Source organism: Hippocampus guttulatus, chromosome 16 (genome assembly GCF_054856545.1).
Source record: "Hippocampus guttulatus isolate MCC_2025c chromosome 16, RoL_Hgut_1.0, whole genome shotgun sequence".
Lineage (NCBI taxonomy): Eukaryota > Metazoa > Chordata > Actinopteri > Syngnathiformes > Syngnathidae > Hippocampus > Hippocampus guttulatus.
This window is the reverse complement of record NC_141276.1, coordinates 9150914-9165581: the sequence shown is the minus strand read 5'-3', so window position 1 is coordinate 9165581 and position 14668 is coordinate 9150914. Positions and strand designations below refer to the sequence as shown.

The following is a 14668-nucleotide window of genomic DNA, read 5'->3' as shown; positions in this document are numbered from 1 at the left end:
TCCAATCAGCCATTTCCCACTCGGAAGCACAGTCTACAAAGTTAGAAATAACTAGCTCCTGACACCAACCGACACAAAATTGGGTGGACATGTCCATCATATGGGCGGCCCGGTAGTCCAGTGGTTAGCACGTCGGCTTCACAGTGCAGAGGTACCGGGTTCGATTCCAGCTCCGGCCTCCCTGTGTGGGGTTTGCATGTTCTCCCCGGGCCTGCGTGGGTTTTCTCCGGGTGCTCCGGTTTCCTCCCACATTCCAAAAACATGCATGTCAGGCTGATTGAGCAGTCGAAATTGTCCCTAGGTGTGAGTGTGGGCGTGGATGGTCGTTCGTCTCTGTGTGCCCTGCGATTGGCTGGAAACTGATTCAGGGTGTCCCCCGCCTACTGCCCGGAGATGGCTGGGATAGGCTCCGGCACCCCCCGCGACCCTAGTGAGGATCAAGCGGTTCGGAAAATGGATGGATGGATGGATGTCCATCATAACAAGATACACAGAAAAGTTGGAATCACCCATGCCTGAAATGGAACAAGAAGTGTTTCATTTTGGTCGAAAGCGGCCATTTTGGGCCAATTTGACGGCAAACTCAAAGGAGCGACTCGGTCCTCAAGTGAGCCCAGATTGGCTGCAAGCACAGCAGCATCGTTTGATCACTTTGAAGATTTACCATGAAACAGTGACACAAGGGCACGCTCGTGGCTTGTTTAGTTAGTTAGCCGTCAGCAAAAGGCGAGTTCTTGTTCATTTTTGTTCAAAACCTTATTGTTGAGGCTGCGCCTTCTTGTGAAATAAAAAAACCCCAAAGAAAAAGCAAAATACAGGAGGCATTCCCCCCCCCCCCCCGAGATTTTCTACTCACTTGTCACACACTTAATTTTGTTGAATTATTACTGAGTGTTTTGAAAGGCGCTTATAAATGAAATATATTATTATTATTATTAATATATACATATATGATACTAATATTTTGATAATACCGATAATGGTAACGTGAATTTCTTTTTTTTCCTTTCATACTTCGTTTTGCTTTGACCGAGTAGAGCTTCAAATTTGCCATGCGATGAATGGCTTTGATCTTATTGTGCCATTGGAGGTAACAATAAAACTCTCGAGCCCCTTCTTTGCATATTGATGGGGGTTAAAAAAAAACAGTGTAGTTAATGGGTATCGCCAATTTCCTCTTTTGGTCGTGTTCCCAATTGATGCATTCCGCTCTCACTGACGGCAGTCACAGTCAGATGCTTTCAAGTGAAGCCCTATTTTACTTTATTTATTTTTATCCCACTCTTCTATTAGCGTGGTTGCCGTGGGTGATGCTTTTCCAGCAAGACTCATATCTACTTTACGCTTGCGTCCATCAAAAGCGATACAAAGTGCACGTCTGCAAATGAAAGTGACATGGCCTCGTGTGTCAAATCACATACGGCCCGTATGGAAAATGAAGTCGAGAAGATGACGTCATTTTGATGCAAGGGAGGCAGAAACGACGACGCGCTTCTCACACGGGCACGTCTGGGCAAAAAAGTCTACCCCGGGACAAATGCATGTGCCAATCACACTTGTCAAGATTCCAATTTTCTCCCCACATTTCCACATGCAACGTTTTTGGCTGCGGGGGATGCTGTCTCATGACGCAAGCTCAAAAAATATTTTTATGTATATGGAAAAAAAAAAATGACAGGAGCGGTGCCGGAGCCAAGATACAGTCACTGTTGGGAATATGATTCCGAGGTCTGTCCGTGAGCTGACTACTTGACTAATAGGCTGAGGGACCGGCTGTCATTATAATATGTGCCATTAGGTGCCCGTATGGCTTTGTCTAGTCTTAGAACAAAGTTGGACAAAAAAAAATGCTGATTAACATTGATAAAATGATAATGTAGAGAAAACAAAGCAATTTTTCTTTAATTTAAGACGTTCTTAAAAAATGAGCGGATTTTGCTTTTATGACTTAAATCCCCAAATGTTACAAGAATGACTTGAGAAGAAAACCTCCCTTAAGTCACCTCCCCTCAAATCAAATACCGGGCGCAGTACCAAGACTAACCTGCGAAAGCCAGCAATCGGTCTTTGCTGACGTGGACTGAAAGTGGGCGGAAATCGGCACTGGCATGATGTAAGCAGTTCAAAAGACTCAGTGAGTGATGTGCAATACAAAAAAATAAAATAAATCAATTTACCATATTTTTCGCACGATAAGGCGCAGCGAAAAGCATTCAACTTTCTCAAAAGCTGACAGTGCGCCTTATAATCCGATGCGCCTTTATATGCATGGAAATCATATTTTAAATGTTCTTTAAAGCCCTTTGTTACAGTGCTCAATCAATAAATCTGGATTGTATTGTGTTGTATTACCTTTAGAGTAGCTCCATCCAGTGGATGCATAACGTAAGCTTAGCCACGATTGTAGCTTCTATTCTCTGCGCCTTATAATGCGGTGCATCCTATACATGAAAACCGTTTTAAAATATACCATTCGCTGAAGGTGTGCCTTATACTCCGAAGCATGTTATAGTGCGGAAAACCCGGTACTAATTAACTCATTCATTCCCAGCCATTTTCACTGGAGCAACTCCCTCAATCCCAGTGTTTTACTGGATTTTGACTGATCATCTTGCAAGGCCCACAGAATATTTGGTTCTAATGCTATATAAACATGGAGCCTACCAAAACAAAGTTTGGACTCTCTTCTTTCAGCAGAAAAAAAAATGTTTCTATCTTTTTCCATTTTTCGGCAATTGGCATTACTAAATGTTTCATGAAAATGGCGATTCCTGGGCAAAAAACGGAGAAAATTAGCTTTTTGTAAAAGCATGCATTTCAAGCATGTGAGGCAGCACTGCTACCTACTGGTCCCTTTTTTTAATGATTTACAATGCAAACGACTTATTCTCATTCACAGATAGCATCAGACCCTCCTCATCTCTATGATGCAAAAAAAAAAAGGACTAAGATGTACAAGTACGTCCTTGGTAGTTGGGGCCTAATTCTAAAAAGACATAGAAGTACGTCTTGTCGAACGAAAGAGTTAAAAATTGGTCCTTGCTTTGACAAACGTTAAGATAGATTTTCATTGTCGAGGCGGTAATTGTCATGGTGCTTTGAGACTGTTTCATACCCCCCCACCCCAAAATGCATCTTTTGCTCATTGTTCACGGCAACTCCATTCAATTGCGAGCTCGAAGGACTCATGAGGCGCCAGCTAATTCCTGCGTTTACACCCTCATGAGCGGGCGCACAAAGAGTAGAACAATCCCATTGGCTGCCAAGTCGCCTTCTGACTTCCCGGTGGCTTGATGTTGTTTACTTATTCACGCTCGGCTCGCTCCCCCAACATCACCGTGGGGTGTTCCTTTCTGCTAGTTTTAGCTCCGTGCCAGGCAATGTGCTCCGTCGCCGTCGTCCCAAAGGCAGCCGACATATACCGAGACGGACGGACGCTTTGAAGAGCAGTCGCTTCCTAATGTCGTGATGGAAGCTGCTTGTGAGGGCTTGATAAATTTGTGTGATAGAGATGGAAGGATTTGAAGACATTTGATTTCAAAAGATGATTAAGAACTCGTCATGTGCAGTGTGGGGCTCTTTTTCCATAATCTTAGAAGAAAGTTATATCAAGACAAAAGGCTGCTCTTTGGGATTCTGCTTATTAATTGCAAAGTTAGCCGCCAGTTGCGCCTGCCGCCAGCTTGTTGTGCGCAGAGACAAGTCCTCCCTCGTGGGCATTTTTTATGTACGCGCCTATCAATAATTCACCACCCGCCCACGTACAATTAAATCAATATTGAATTGTGCTTCCGAAAGAGGAGAAACTTGGTAGAGCTTTCAGGGCATATCACGCTTCAGGGCGCAAGGAGGCTCTTTTCCATCTCTCTTGTTGTCCAAATTATTGTTTGCTCTCCACTTTTAGGATGCCATCATTGCAAATTGCTATCATTTGATAGCGTCAGTGCATGTTTGTACAAGCCGTCAACAAGCGGCCCGATGATCTCGAGTCGTTGACCTCCAAATTTGCTTTTTTTCTCAGCAGCAACGCAGTGTGAAATTTTAAAATCAATCTCTCTCATGTTGCTGCTGAGCATAATTTGGTTTGGTAATGCGCCGTGCAGACGCCGTCCGTTTCATAACTTCAAATCAAGACCAATGAGCAAATTCAAAGCTTTTGCTAATTGCGTAGTTCTACTGCAAATGACAAACTGATATATATATATTTTTTACATATTTAGCCAGAGCCACTCTAAGCCACAATGCATTAGCAATAGCATAAAAACACTCGATAATATAATATGTACATGTTCATGGCGACAAATTGTTGATAAGATAAAAACGGGTACGAAGGGAACAAGAACGAGAGCAAGAGAAGCAACAAGGTCAAAATAAGCCGACAAATTGCGGGAAGATTGTCAGTCCGTAAATCCACGGCTCGTGATAATTGGCAGCAGGTGTGCACACTGAAGGAAAGTCCCTCGTCTGCCACCTGCTGGAGACGCACAAGAACAGGATCATGACAGGGTCGATCTACGTTCCCGCGGTCAACTACGGAATGAGTTTCCTCGGCTCAGAGTTGAACAACTGGAAAGGTGGCTTGGGCATCGGATTAGTAGGGTGCCTCCTCGGTGGGTGTTGCGGGCATGCCGAATCGAGAGGAGGCCCAAGGCATGACCGAGGAAACCCCGGAGAGACTCCCGCCTGGCTTGGGAACGCCTTGGGTTCACCCCAGAAGAATTGCACAAAGCGGCTGGGGCGAGCATAATCTGGGTTTCCCCGCTTAAGCTGCTCCCTGGGAGTAAGTGGAAGAAAATGAACGGATGGAACAGAAGGGGGACCCCAGGACCAGGAAAACAGTTACTCCTCATGGCTACTTTTTAAAAAGTCACAAGAGGGGAAAAAAATGATGACTTCTGTTAATGGCTCTTCGCAATAAGAACTCAAAGTCTTGATTTCATGACCATTTGGCTGGGAAGAGAATTCCTTATTTATCCGTGAGATGAATATTCGATATAAGTGCACAGCCTATGCAATTTATTTTCTCACAAGGTATAAGTCCTTTCGAATTGCTTTCTCAATCGAATCGAACTCTGGTTTGTTTCATGTATACAAGCCAAAAGGAAGCCCCCCTCCGCTCCCCACTCCAGAGTATGAATCGACTTTTCCCCCTTGGGCATACATTTCCTTTTAAAGATCTGCACAGAACACGGCGGGGCCACTCTGCCCAATGAGGCGGCTGTCCTAATTGATTGGACTAATGAGCGAGAACACACTGGATTTTCTTCCGGATTCAAGGTCACTTTTTATTTTTTTATTTTTTTGCCGCGGTGGCGGTCCAAAAGTTGCATCCGCGTGAAAGGACCTACTTAGCATGAAAGCGTAGCACGGGCGAGGTGAGGAGGTGGATGCCGTAACTAATGGGTTTATTTAATTCAATTTATTGCCGGCAAACGAGACGCGCCGCTCGCTCGAAGATTGAGCTTTCTTCATGAAGAGAAAGAGAGAGATTAAGGCCCCCGCTACCTCCTCCCTGCGAGTGGCCACATTGCTCCCCCATGTCATGCTGGATTTGGCTGGCCAGATAGCGGCGTGTATAAATCCGCGGAACTAAAATGAAGATCGGTCCGCGGTGAAATGGGACTCGCAAGCCTGTTTGGTACAAGGCTTCTCAATCACACGGGTTGGGGTGGGGGGGGGGGGCTGTGCTCGCCGCGGCTGGGAATTCATCATAAATGAAGGCTTTGTCAACACGTCCGCAGAGAAGAAGCCTTTGGAATTCAGTGTGGCGGCCCAAAGGAGCGCCAAAGCGAGCGGGCTAGCTCCTTTAGCATCAAGCGCGGACAAATTTGTTTTCATGAAGGACTTATTGCTATGACGTTCGGGTAAACCATCACGTTGAGTAAGAAAATGTTCAATCCGGATGGAGTTTCAGATGAAAAGTAACTGAATAATACGACGAGACACAATTGCTTTAAAATGATGACAGAAGTCTGTCATATACATCGTAATCAATAGGCTTGAATGTAAAAAAAAAAAAAAAAATCACTAATTTGCCCTTCTTCATCCATGTCATGAAAACTCTTCCCTTTGCCTAATGACGGCAACATTTAGCAGCTCTGTGGGAGCAGAACAGCAGCCCGTATATCGATATTTACATTTAGGAGAGCTTACAAATACATAATGGCGATTAGCAGAATTTTCTAGTTACAGGCAGATTCTGTTGTCGTGATCAATAAAAGTTATGGGGGGGAAAAAAAGAAATCGAATCGCCCTTAGGTGTGAGTATGAACGTTTATTTGTAGGGTGTTACCCATTAATTAATCGATTGGCTGATTAATCGGTGATCGAATGTTATTCTTCCAAATATTGTGAATTTTATTCAAGCAATAAATGATGACTATATTTCACATGAAATGGTATCGGAATCGTTTATATTTGCGGAAATGCTTCAATAAATGAAATTGATCGTCCAATTGGAGTGTAATACTGGGCATTTTTTTTCCGCCGACAATTTCTCACGAGAGCACACTGATTTGATGCCAGCCCATAGCATCGTGCTCACGACATGTCACAGCATGTTGGGCTGCAACCGACACTGTCTTCAATTACCGTTTCCCACCTTTGTGATACAATCCGTTGCACACAATTGAAGCACTCCCGGTTGCCGTTCCGCGAAGCCCCCCCACCCCCGGCGCCCTTCTCTCGCTCTCTTTGTCACTCTGGATTTGTTTTGCGCCATGTGTCGTTTCTACCGGCATAAACACTGGCAGGCCACATGCACATTCAACTCCACAAAGGCTGCTGAAAATTAATGCGCCAAGATAATGAGTTTGGTGGAAGAGAGGGAAGAAATTTCACACCTTGGTTCTGATCATATGTCGTGTAATTTGCCCTGGGTTTAATATGCACGTGTTGGCTTATGTTAGCCAACGCTTGTCGCGTTTCACGTCTCAGCAGATGGATTTGGGCAAAACGGCGCAATGGCAGCTGTCGACTTTAACAGGCGGTTGATGGAGAGGATGTTTTGACTGCTGGAGTCCTTCGGCTCTCACGGGCGGTGTTGAACCGTTTTGTCATAGTCGGAAAGAAATTTGTGATGAAGACAAACATTCAGCGACAGATATCTACAGAGTCGCTTCATTCAGAGTATAAGGTGCATCTTCAATGAATGGCCTATTTTAAAACTGTTTCCACATGTGGGGTGCACCGCATAATAAGGCGCATAGAACAGAAGCAACAATAGTGACTGCGGTTGCGTTATGTCTCCACTAGATGGAGCTACACTAAGGGAATACAATACAGCTATATTTATATCGAGCGTTCACAATCGCTGCAATTGTAACAAAGCATTTTACACAACATTTAAAAAAATACGTCCAAGAAATCAGAATATTGATCCACATATAAGGTGCATCAGATTATAAGGCGCACTGTCAGCTTTTAAGGTAATTACATGCTTTTAGGTGCACAAGTTGTCATTTAAAAAAAAAAAATGTACATGAAAAGCCGGCATAATTTAACATAAATTCCACATTCTCCCTCATGATTTTGCAAGGAGAAACTATTTTTACAACATTGATAAGATGCAAATTGCTCGCAACGTACATACAGTAGAAGTTCTGCGAATGGCTGTTGCTAAAGCTAGCACGCTAATGTGGCTAGCTGATCCGCAACCATACGGATTGCAGGATATGAGAACAGATCAGGTTTCATCATTCGCTCAGTGCCGAGAAAAACATCAATAACTAAGCAATAAGTTATAAGGCAACTGGGATCTTAATTTTATAATGAGATACATTTGTAACATTCGACATTAAATATCACATTGGAATAAATCTTGGACTCATTTGTGCTGTGCTGGTATAAATTATTGTCGTGTCCTTTAAACTACAAGAATAAAGACATCCTACGCCTCGCTCGGTTCACTGAAAAAAAATATATAAATCATTTGCCCATCTTGACCGACGCTCGATACAACCACGTGCCCTCGCCCACCTCCCCGCCATGCTAGCCGATTGCGGGTAGAAAGTGCTTCCCAATTACACGTGTAGTGCAAAGCAGCAGGATCCTCCAATCCAGGCGGAAGAAACCTTCAGTAGTCATCGCCTTTGCGGAAATTGGTCGGCTTTAATTGCTTTCTAATTATTCCGTTTTCTTTTCAAAACTTCGCTCAGCAATACAGCTGTCAAAAGTCCCCGAAAAGTAAAACGCATCATTCTCCAGCAAAAGGAGGAATGACTGGAGAGATGTACTGGCAAATTATTCACACTTTTAATGAGACTGTGGGTTGCATCGAGTCTTTGACATCAGAGAGGCTGTAGCCTGTTGCGGGGCCCCCCCGGCCCCCCTCAACCCGCCTCCCTACACAACCAATGTTATCCCACTGATTTGCGACAGGACTTCATTGTTTTGTTTTTTACAGTGAAAGGAACAGCACAAAATGTCCAAAGCTTTTTCTTTTTTTCCTGTCAACTTTTCAAAGTCACCGTCAAATTCTCGAGGAGAAAATGAAAGCAATCATCCGACCTCCCGTTGTTGCCAGGCAATTGGCAAAGAAGCACAAAAGGTCTGGAAACAAGTCAAGGAAAGTCAACACTACGGGTCCTCTACTTGGCGAAATGGCGTTACCTTACACTGCCGTGACTTCTTGACATTGTCATTCTAAATTCTCTCAACGAGGCTAATGTGTCGAGGGACTTGCATATCCTTCCTCTATGAATCCATTGTACCTCAAACATGGCCAAAAGCGACATTGTCATAGGGCTCACAGACTGCTTGCATTGATGACAAAAAGGGGTGTGGGGGGGGGGAAGGGCTGTGTTGAGTTATTGCAGATGGAAAGTTTGAACAAATTTGAAAACAAGACTTCTTGAAACCGTGGTTGACTTTGGAACTGGGAACTTGCCCGTGCCTTCTATGTCAATTGAAGTCTCCGTCGTAGTACAACTGACTCGGCTTCATTGGCTTCAAGTGAGAGACAATGTTTGGAAAAACCAGAAAGATGGACGTTTGGAGGTTTTAGCGCATGCAAGATAGCCCACCTGCAACACAGATTAGATTACCATGATGACTAGGTTTGTCTAAGGCTGCACTTTCACTCATCCCCCCCCCCCCCCCCTCCCCCGAAAACACTATTTTCCCTCGACGAAGCAACACTTCATCACCAATCCGCTGAATACCATTTGCCAATTAGCGGGGCGGGTGTGTGTATGCGGACCCACACACGATTATGTAGATTAGCGCCACTGTTACGTAACAGAAATCGGCAGATGAAAGATTCACGTGGTTGTTTAATTTCACACTTGATGAGTAGGCTGGCACTCCAGAGAGTTCTATTTGTATACAAGCCATTAAAAAGTCAATTTGCCATAATAGTGTATGCCCCATGTAAACAATAAATACAGAATGTATTTGGTGCCACGAGCAGATCAATCTTGCTTATTAGCGCATTTGGAGATCATTTCAATGCCGTTCCGCAGCACAAAAAGCAACCGAGATGATGAAACGTCAACACTCGCGCTCAAGTACAAACAAGAGCCAGTTGGCTGGAACCGCACACACGCCTCTGGGTACCATCCCGCCCGCTGGTTGCTTTGCCTTTGCCGGCCTCTTTATGACCACGTTCCCGAATGCTTTCGTTTAATGCGCTCCCTCTCAGGTCACATATCGCGCCGGCGGCCACGCCCCGTCAAATGGCCGCCAATGAAGGCAACGTACCACACGAGCGCACCGGTCTTATTTGGGGCAAATCTGCAAAGATGCTCATTCTACGTCCAAATGAATAAACAGCGGGCGACTGCATTTGCAGTTCATTCAGATTTCTCTCGGTGGAGGGGGTGGGGGCGGGTGGGGGGGGGGGAATTAATGAGTTCACGGGGCCACATTTGCTAATATTGCAAGATCTTGAAAATGTAAATGCACGCTTGGCTGGAGTAAAGAATGAGTCCCTCACATTGATTATTCAAAGATTTACGTTCACTGACTTGACAAATACCTTCATAAACATTATTAAATGTCTTTTATGTGTCACGTCGTAAATAGTAGCAGTGGAGAGGAGGTGTGTGTGTGTGTGCGGAGGGGGGGTTCACCCAATTGAGTGTAATGGATGTTTAATAATACATGTGCTCATAGGCAGCTGTGTGTGTGTGTGTGTGTGTGTGCATTTTATATATAACCTAGTTGAAATTCAGCAACGGATAAAATGAATAATTCTCAGCTCAGAGATTAGCCTCTTATTTTGTGTGTGTGTCCGCCCGCTTTTCCCACAGATAAACATCCGATTTCATCCGATTTGATTGTCCTCATCCGATGATACGGACGCCATCAGAGGCCAGGCATCATTTTTGTTGTCAACTCGTGTTTGACTCAATTTGGCGCCGCGTCAACTTTGCCCAGCCAGCACCTTTCATTCAACACAAGCATAAAGATGCCAGCAATGCCTTAGCATGCGTGTGTGTGTGTGTGTGTGTGCGTGCGCGCTTTTCGACTGAATGATGTATTATCCTGTTTGCTGGCCTGTAACCGGGAGTTTGTTTCTGCTTCAGATTTTGAATGATGATGACGATGGCGACATGTCCTTTTTGTTCGGCTGAGATTAAAATATTGGAGCGTAGCCAGCTAAAAGATGAGGAGATGCTTCCCAAAATTTAAATGCGACTGATTCATCTCCGGCCAGACTGCATTGAAGTGGTCTGATTTATACATGCTTTTAAGCCCGTGCATGTTAAAGCCTTATTTTTCCCCCCTCCGTGTTCAATGGAGGAGATGTTGTTTAATTCAGCCGTGAGGACATAAAGCTCCTGGCAAGGTTTTCTGCCGGGAGGCTATATACACACACACACACGCGGCAGAAATATATAAATAAAAGACAGAGAAACCTGAAAAACACACAAGCCAGTGCAGTCATATATATTGTTTATGTCCCATTAATATCTCGCAAACATCGCCGCCCGTGCTCTTCTCTTCATGAAAGCGTACAGCACACATCGCTTTGGGCTATGTTCGCTCTGGAGCGCAACTTGCAGGAAAAGGAAAAAAAAAACTGCTCCCCAAAGCGAAAAGCATTACAAAAATGACATTGCATTCTCATGGTTGGAGAGATTTACGATGTCGTGACCCACGGCAATTTAGCATTTGGCGGAATACACACACAGCGATAATCGGGGAATAGTTGGACACGCCCCCCCCCCCCCGACTCTCCTATGCTAGAAATCAGGAAAGGTCAATTTTTCAGATAATTATCCTACTTGATTATCATGTGGGGTGTGCTAAGAGTGATTTTCCCTTTCAGATCCGGTCAGGCCGACAATCGCAAATATCAAACCTGTTCAATATTTACCATTGCAAATCCTTGTGCGTCTGGTCAACAGTTCAGACGGCATGCGAGTGACTTGAAATGGAATCAGAGCCAATCAGAAAGGTGCCTCCACATCCAAAAAGACCAACTTCTCATGTTGATAATTTGCATCAAGTGTTACTACAAGTCTTTCATCACAATAAAATGAGAAGGAGAAGAGTTTGCAACCACAATGTAGTTCGCAGATAAACTAAATGGTAGCCTATTTTCTCATATTTCCTCCTCTGTTATTTCTGCTGGCCTTGATGCTCGGTGGCACAATACTGCCCCTCACAGGTCAGTCTTGGTAATACAACAGACATCTGGCTTGAAGGTGGCGACTTGCAGTTGATAGAATTTGTTCTCATTCTGGGTCCTCTCTATACTGTACTGTCATTGTTACCAAATAAGTGCAATTCGGCATGTTTGATAAAACTATCTTTCAGACCGATACCAGTATGAATATTCACTTTTTAAGTACTCACAAATACAGAGGACCGATACCTCTTGTACTTATGGCAGAGGGCATCAAAGATGACTTTTTCATTGAACACAATGACAACCACTAATGAGGAGGACTTACTTGATATCAGGCTTTGCTTGTCTTAAGTATCGGTGGCTGTTATCGGCAGTCTCCACGAGTACCCATCCATCCATCCATATATCCATTTTCCAATCCGCTTTCTTCTCACAAGGGTCGCAGGGGGCGCTGGAGCCTATCCTCCACGAGTACCCTATAATAATAAATGGTAAAAATGGTGTTCACGTATGTAGCGCTTTTTCTTCACCATATGGTGCAAATAAGGCCGGTTTTGGCCCACTACCAATACCTGGTAACGGTACTCGCCCCTCACTCAAGAACAATAATAATGTATCAAGTCACTCTGCAATTCAGACCCTAAGCTACCGACAAGTGTGGTAAGGTACACAAAGCATGGCGAACAACACACTGCAATACATTGTTGTGTCAAGGAAGAGTTGGAAAGGCAATGCAGGGACCATAAAGACAAGCGTGACTGCACCATTTTCAATCTGGACAGCGAAGATGCACGGTGCCTCGAAAATGAAGCCTTTCTATTTTCTTCCCTTCTTCATGCTATTAAAAATGAATAGCGTGCCAACATGCGCCTCGATCCGCTCGGCAGCCAATGAACTCTGGATGCGCGGCGGGCTACGCTCGCAGATGTTAAGATGCATGAATTATGCAAAAAGCCGGCTAGTCCGATATTCACAATGCGCGATCGTCTCAATCGCACGGGCGGCGCAGGTGCCGCGACATGGCGGGTATTCGCCTCCAAATTAAAATAAAATAAATAAAGAGAAAAACTGAACGGTGTCCAATTCTGTAATTTTCACTTCAATCGCGGCAATCTCGTTTGAACTCGGCAGGCAAGAGGAAGTGGATGCAGGCAATACTCGAGTCTCATGCGCACCAGAGGCATTGTTCCGCTGCAAAAGATAGTCAGAATTAATTGCCGCCACCAAAGTGCAGGCAACCGACTTTTCCTTGCTACGTCCAAGCACTATCCAGTACGGCTGCCTTTCATGTCTCATCCTCCTCTCTTCCCATGCCAAGGCTTAGCTGCTGAGCGCAACGGTTAACCTCGCTGCCCCTCTGCTTCTCCGGGAATATCCTGACTCAAATTTAAAGCGATGAGGTGGTAATTGAAAGATTGTGACTGACGCACCGATAATTGGGGTCCTGCGCAAGTTCTCCGTCTCGGATTCGGGGGGCCAGGGGCTTACTCGGCAGACGCGCTCCCACCTTCGGCGGGTGTAATAACGCTCTCGAATGGTTTGTTTTAATCCCGTTTTGCAAGTGGCCCTCCGAGGCGGCTGTCGACTCTCCCGCGCTCGGAGGGCAGATGGCCTGTGGGGGAAGCGAGGCTCGGCGGCCGGAGGTGACAAAGTGTCGCAACGCGGAAGCAGCCGTTGTTATACCCGTGCGCCACTCTATACTATGGCGGCGACAAATAAATCATTGCGGGTCTGATGCGCATTGATGGCAAGCGTTGTGTCACTTAGATAGTTGATTAGCGTGTCTGTCACTGCGCCTTACGCTTAACATGACTCCAGCTGCGAGAGGCATCGCACGCTGCCAACGGGCACGACGCTGATGAGCCATCCCTCAAACTGACAGTCTGCCATAATGTGTCAGCAAATGTGTCTCACTCCCATTTTTATATTTATTTTGCTGCATATAGAGAATGCATTTGCATATGATGTACAGCCCCTTCCAAATGTAGTGAAACGGTGCGGCCAATTCCTTTCTCGCTGCCTCATTGTCACGGTCTTCGGCTTGAACTCTCTTCAAAAGAGCATCAAACAGCTGCAGCTCATTCACATTGCTGCAGATCAGGTTCTGACCAGAACAAAGAGGTAAGAACATGTTAGCGGGGTCCTGAAGGCTTTACACTGGTTCCCAATGAGCTATCGAAGAGATTTGAAAATGATACTACCGGTCTGTAAATTACTAAAAATTTTGGGTACTGAATACATCACGAAATGCTGACTGAATAGAAAACTCGGATAGCCTGTGAAGTCTCTAGACTCGGGTCAAATTAGTGGAGCGTTATGCTATATGCAAATGCAATAAACTGCCACGTGCAAATGGAATAAGCTGCCAAAAAGAAATGAAATCTGCCCTGAGTGTAAATGCTTTTAAATCTAGATTAAAAATGTGGGTTTTTTTTTTAGTTAGTGCTGTAATTAAGTGCTAATTTTCATTGGATTGTTTTATAATTTTAAGCTAGAAGTACTTTTCAAACAAATATGTACGTATGTGTCTTGACATTGATTGGGACAGTGAGAAAAGTAAAAATAATGTCTCAGAAACAAGCCTGACCAGGATTTACCTTTCCCAACCGAATTCCGATCCGCTACATAGAAACAAAGCAATCCCTTGATACTCACTTTTGGAATCACATCAGAATGAAAGCCGACCACATCGTATATATATTTTTTCTCCACCATGATTTTACCTTTGAACAAAGTCCAACATTTCAAAAAGCGTTTTGACCAGAGAAGAATAATGACTCAACATCACCAACCGGCGAAGCTGCACATTTTGTTCTTGGAGGCTTGTATTTGGCGCTGCTAATTTAGTCGCACACAACAGATATGCTCAATTCTCTACATTTAAGCCAATTTCGCATGCAAATATATGTAAATGTGACTGAAGAGATTTTGGCCCAGGGATTTAATTTGATATTCTATTACAGTGACGTGAGTGAATGCCACGGCCACAATTGACATTTGGCTTCATCATTGCGCAAAAGTGTTCATAAGGAATAAAACAACTTGTCGGGTACGAACAGTGTAACCTTGCATGTTGTACTCCCTTGTTTTATT

At 44.5% G+C, this 14668-nt stretch overlaps 1 protein-coding gene and 1 long non-coding RNA gene across 2 annotated transcripts in view; one reads left to right on the top strand and one right to left on the bottom strand.

The window, feature by feature from the left end:
* LOC147192945 (uncharacterized) overlaps positions 1-14668 on the bottom strand; it is a 127942-nt gene that overhangs the window by 37971 nt on the left and 75303 nt on the right. Inside the window, exon 3 of the long non-coding RNA XR_015103206.1 lies at positions 11901-12051. This is a non-coding gene — a long non-coding RNA (uncharacterized LOC147192945). The remainder of the gene's footprint in view (positions 1-11900; positions 12052-14668) is intronic.
* The window catches only part of hs3st4 (heparan sulfate (glucosamine) 3-O-sulfotransferase 4), an 80516-nt gene that overhangs the window by 8821 nt on the left and 57027 nt on the right, over positions 1-14668 (top strand). The gene's annotated exons all lie outside the window — the stretch shown is intronic.